Raw genomic sequence first — 5,820 nt, forward strand, 5'->3', positions numbered from 1 at the left:
TAACAGGTTCTTGACCCCAACTTCTCCGTGTTGTGACAACATTTAAATCATCTTTGAAATCTGGGTATAATTCTTCATTTAAAGTGTTTAAATTTAATTGTGAAATCTGTTCAGCTAACTTACTTATTAGCTTTTCATTTTTTACATCATATTGAAAATTAAAAATTTTTATTTCAGGAGGATTTTTGATAATAGGAACTAGCTCTTGTGAAGAAGAGAAATGATTTTCAGCTTTAGTGTTCTGGACTACTTGATTGAGAAGATTAATAACATTATTGGTTTTATGATGTAAATCTGTAATATGTTCACCAAGAATTTTTAAAGATAAATTAGCATAATTATTCTGCTCAATTAAATAATTTAAATGTTTAGTAGTTGTTGTAATAGTCTCATTTTCATAAATTTTTGAAAGGGGCATATAAGAACACCCTTCTAATTTAAACTTTTTAAGGGGAGGATAAACTCCTTTAACTTCATTTCCATTGAGAAGTTCAAAATTTCTTTCAAGAATAATCAAATGATTATATAAATAAGTTGAACAATACCAAGGAACAAAATAAATAATTTCATTTACTGACTTGCAGTATTCATAAAACTCATCTTGCAAAATATCTTGCTGTTCTTCATCAAAATTATGAAAAAATCAATTTCTAAATTTTTCCCAAATAGGAGATTGAAATTCATTACTAATAGATTTTCTGGTTGTTGAACCAGGAGAAAAATCTAGTAAGGCCTTTTTAATCATCAGTAAAACTCATTTGGGACAATGTGTCCGCTTCCTTTTTAGGATGTCGTCTTAAAATTTTGTCAGAATGCATTCTTAAAACATCTTCATCTGTTTCAATAAAATCTTCATCTCTTAATTGAGAAGTTGAACACCTAGATGTACTAGGTATGTCTAAATCTTGATCAAGGGCTGAAATAAAAGTCCTATTAGAAAAAGATCTAGTCATTTTTGAAGTACTACTTCCTGGTCGGAAATGATTATTACCAAAATTTAAAGTAACAGCTCCTTCAGGAGTTTGCTGTACATCAAGTAAATTAGTCTCCATAATTGGTTGAGGAGGCATAGCCTGAGTAATTGTCCAATTTTCAGGAAAAGATATTTCTTCCCATTTAATAGCCTTTCTAGTAGTTATATTAGATCTGTTACAATTGGTCTCAATAATAATAGTTTCATTTATAGCTTTATCAGCTAATCTACAGTGAGGATTTAACGTGTATAAAGGTTTATAATAAATCCTGTAAAACCCATAATTGTAAATAGTTCTTTTGCTAACTTCTGGAATTGTCCATTTGTTTAGCAACTCTAAATTTTGAGGATATTCAACCTCTTGATCATCTTTTTTTCACAAGTAGACTTACCCGTATTAATACGCGTAAACTCATAAGATGAGAAAAGTTGAATTATGACTTAACTATCATAAATTATATATATATATATATATATATATATATATATATATATATATATATATATATATATATATATATATATATATATATATATATATATATATATATATATATATATATAGAAATAGGATCCTATAAGTCCACTCTTTTAGGGTGAGTCCTTGAGTCCTCGTCCTAACCCTTAGATCTAATAAATGGATGGTTGAGATTAAATCAAAATAATGGGCTGAGATATAAAAACTAACAAACCCTAATTCTCACATCACTCCCACTTCATTTCACTGCCTCCACAACTCTTTCTTACTTCTCTCTCTTCCTCGCATCTTCTCTCCCCCTTCAATATTCATCCACCAACTCCGATGGTACCACGCCGCCGCCACCACACCACGCCGCCATCATGCTACCCTCGCCGCCGTCTCGACCTACTACCAACGCCGCTGCCATGGCCAACCCCTCCCTTCTTCTCAAATCTCGTTTTTTTTGTGGGTTTGTTTTTTTTCAGTTTTCGTTTAATTTTTTGTGGCGGTGGTTGTTTTTAACGGTGGTGAGTATTTTTTTCTTTTTTGGTGGTGGTGAAGGGACGTTTGACGGTGGGGATGTTTTTTTTTTTTTTTTTTGTTTGTTTCCTCAGATTTCGTTTTTTTTTCTTTTTTTTATCTTAGATCTCGTTTTTTTCCTCAGATTTCTTTTTTTTTTTTGGTGGTGGTGACGGCGGGTGTTTTTTTTCCTCTTGTTTCGTTTTTCTTTTCCTTTATTTGTCTCAGATATCGTTTTCTTTTTCTCAGATTTCTTTTTTTTTTTGTTTTGGTAGTGGTGACGGCGGGTGTTGACGGTGGGAGTTGTGTTTTTTTTTTCTTCTTCAGTTTTTCGTTTTTTTTAGGGCTGGCTGGTGGTGGTTTGATGGTCGTGGTAAGAGGGTGGTGGTGGTCGAAAGATGTTGAGGTGCGTGCTGCAGGTGGTCGGTGAGAAAGAAGGGTGGTCGTTGTGGTGATGATCCTGACTAAGGTTACACTCCTATCGGACAAAAGTTACACTCTTACCAGACTAAAGTTACACTCTTACCACACTGAAGTTACACCCATATCAGACTAAAGTTACACCCATATCAGACTAAAGTTACACTCATATCGGGCTAAAGTTACACCCATATCGGACTAAAGTTACACTTATTATGACTATTGTTACAATCGTAAATGTGTAAAGTTACATAAAATTGTGTGAAAATTATAAAATTTCAACATAAATTAAAAATTACATAAATTTAAATTTTACATAAAAAATGACTTAAAAAATTAAAGTTACATCCTTAAAATACTAAAATTACACTTGTAAAACAGTAGAGTTACACTCATAACGGATTGAAGTTACATAAATCGTTAAAATTACATAAATGTAAATTTATATATTTAAAATAATATTATACAACATAAAGTCAAATTTTTGTATAAAAAAATGGCTTAAAATGTTCAAATTCAAATTTTTATATTAAAAAATGACTTTAAATGATTAAAGTTACACTCGTAAATCATTAAAGTTACAGTCTTAGACTAAAGTTACACTCATAAAGTACTGAAGTTACATCCAAAAAATGAGTGGCTAAGATTAGGACTTAGGTACTCAACCAAAATTGTGGACTTATAAGAACTCCTCTCTCTCTCTCTCTCTCTATATATATATATATATATATATATATATATATATATATATATATATATATATATATATATATATATATATATATATATATATATATATATATATATATATATATATAGGGGGGTCAGTGCGAACTAAAGTTCGGTAATAACTGTATTAACTAATACATACCACTAGATTTGAGTAATCAACGATCGTGCCAACATTAAAAAAACCAACCCACTTGTGACATTAGTATTTTCTATTTTCTTTCATCCCCTTCCACCACCCACTACCCCTCCTCCACCTCCCCAGACCACCACCCTCCGACGGTGACCTACTCGACGGGACTCCGACGCCGATCACTTATACACCGATCACTCAAACCCAACTTCGACGCCGACGGTCTTGTTTTTCCTCTTCTCCATCTGTTTTTAATGTCTCTTCGTTTTATCATTCACGCATCGCCTTTGCTCCCGCGACCAATTCCTTTCTCCGACGACTCACTCCAGCATACTATCGCCGAATTTTCATTGCATCTCCCTTCTCCGGTGAGTTAGTTCTTTTCAACTTCAAAAAACTAGTGATTTTAATTATAGATCTGCTAAAAAAGGTGGAAATTCAAAAAAAGTTGTAAAAATGGCCTAGTCGGAACATTTTGTCTCGGGAAATGTCCGATTCAGTAGCCTGTAGTGGGGGTATTAGTGTTAAACGGAAACATTCTTTATGTAATTGTTAGAAAATGGTATGTATATGTGAGTATGTCTGATGTCCGGACACTCATTGGCAATCGATAATCATTGTAAATTTGTAATTATAAAATTGGTTGTAGGTTGATGAGTGATAACTTTGTTATTGATGACAAAGTTTCAGATGTTTTGTTTTATACGCCATTTTGTCATGCATCAGTTGTGGGGTTGAATATTTGATATGCAATTGGATTCCATGTATTTTGTGGAACATTCATATGCTAAGCAGAGGCTATATGAAGTATATTGTTGACTAATTAGTCTGTTTGGCTTTCATGGGTGAGAATGGGAGCGAACATAAACTGTGAATGTTGTGATCCATGGTGTTCCATAGCAAAAATAGGATCAGCTGTTTAGATAATGACGGGTTTAGAACCCATGTCACGATTATTTTACTAAATGACCGACATTGACCGAATGGGATGGTCAGCGAGGTCTCTGAAATTAATGTGCATTTTTTTAATGTAGTGCTGCAGTTGTTATACACCTTCCCGTTTTCTCCTTTTTCAGTTTTTGCAGGGATATATTGATTTCAGCCGCTTCGATGGATTCAACAACTTTGTTATGGGTTCCGAACAAGTTACTGACTATGAATTAGTATAAATTGAGTTGTATGTCAATTTTCACATTGTAGTTTTCATTTTGAACAAATCAGAGAAATGGGTTTGCTAGAGCTATGATATTATTGCTAGCTACATTGCTTATATCAGCTTTCTTCGATGCTTGTTCTCATTCCCCTGTATATTGCTAGCTACATTGTATCAGCTTTCTTCAATGTCGGAATGAAGGCTGCCAAGATTAGATACATATCAGGACCCTGTTACCTGCCTCATCGCTGATCCTATGTTTACGTTTGCAGGCGTTGTTGCAGATAGTTTTAATCTGCCTAGGATTGCTCTCAGGACTGGTAGCTTGTCGACCTATGCGGTTTACAACTCATTTTCATCCCTGCTTGAAAAAGGCTATTTCCCTCTTAATGGTACTTCCGAACATTAAAATCTCGTCTTATTGTCAGTTAAGTAGTCTGTTTTACAATCAGTGAGGTTATAGATTCAAATTCCCTCCCTTATACTACACAGGCAACTGAATATTTTATCATCTTATTATCAGTCAAGTAGTCCTCTGAATATTCTGTAGTTAGGCAAGTTTAGGCGAGTGAGGAAATCATGAAATGAAGCCAAGGATTCCTAAATTTTAGTTCTGGATTATAAAGGAACAAAACTAAATGAATCACTGAATTAGTTTTTTTGTGTTATTGACACAAGGGTTAAAGTTGCATTTACAGCCTTACCCTGCCGTAAGAGAATGCCCTTGAGACATATTTAGTCAAGTACCGAGTATATCTATACATCAGCGGGAGTCTTTGAGTTACTGGATTATTTGTTGTTCTTGTTGTCGATTGCACATTTACCAGTCTCTTCCTATACAAAATTTCAGAAACCAAGTTAGACGACCCAAAGATCGAATTTCCACCTCTGAAAGTCAAAGACCTTCCTGCAGAGACACTGCATCATCTACTAACAAATGTGTTAAATGAGATGACGACTTCCCAAGGAGTGATCTGCAACACCTTTGAGGAACTTGAAGATGTCTCAATAGCTAGACTTCAACAAAACGTTCCATTTCCTATATTTCCTATCGGTCCAATTCACAAATATTTTCCAGCTTCCCAAGTGAGCATATGGACAGAAGACAAAACATCCATTGCCTGGTTAAACACCAAAGCACCAAAGTCGGTACTCTACGTTAGCTTTGGGAGTGTCGCGACCATAAGCGAGGTGAATTTCGGAGGTAGCCTGGGACTGGTGACAAAGTGAGCGACCTTTCTGTGGGTGATTTGACGGTTTGATTGAAGGCTCAGATGATATTTATACATTGCCTGAGGTTCAGATGATATTTATACATTGCCTGAGGCTATGATAACATAGTCTATCACCATTTCGAGATATGTATCTAATAATTTATAAAACTGTATGTAACTAACTAAAAGTATGTATCTAATAACCGAAAGAAGTGTATC

General features: G+C 34.1%; 1 long non-coding RNA gene across 1 annotated transcript; it reads left to right on the forward strand.

Annotated features, from left to right (window-relative positions):
- The first annotated feature begins 3,285 nt into the window (after positions 1-3,285).
- On the forward strand, positions 3,286-5,559 carry LOC141652166 (uncharacterized). The gene is made up of 3 exons (XR_012547001.1): positions 3,286-3,602; positions 4,660-4,779; positions 5,238-5,559. It is a non-coding gene; the product is annotated as an uncharacterized LOC141652166 (long non-coding RNA).
- Positions 5,560-5,820: the final 261 nt, after the last annotated feature.

The sequence above is a fragment of the Silene latifolia genome, chromosome 4 (genome assembly GCF_048544455.1).
Source record: "Silene latifolia isolate original U9 population chromosome 4, ASM4854445v1, whole genome shotgun sequence".
Classification (NCBI taxonomy): Eukaryota; Viridiplantae; Streptophyta; class Magnoliopsida; order Caryophyllales; family Caryophyllaceae; genus Silene; species Silene latifolia.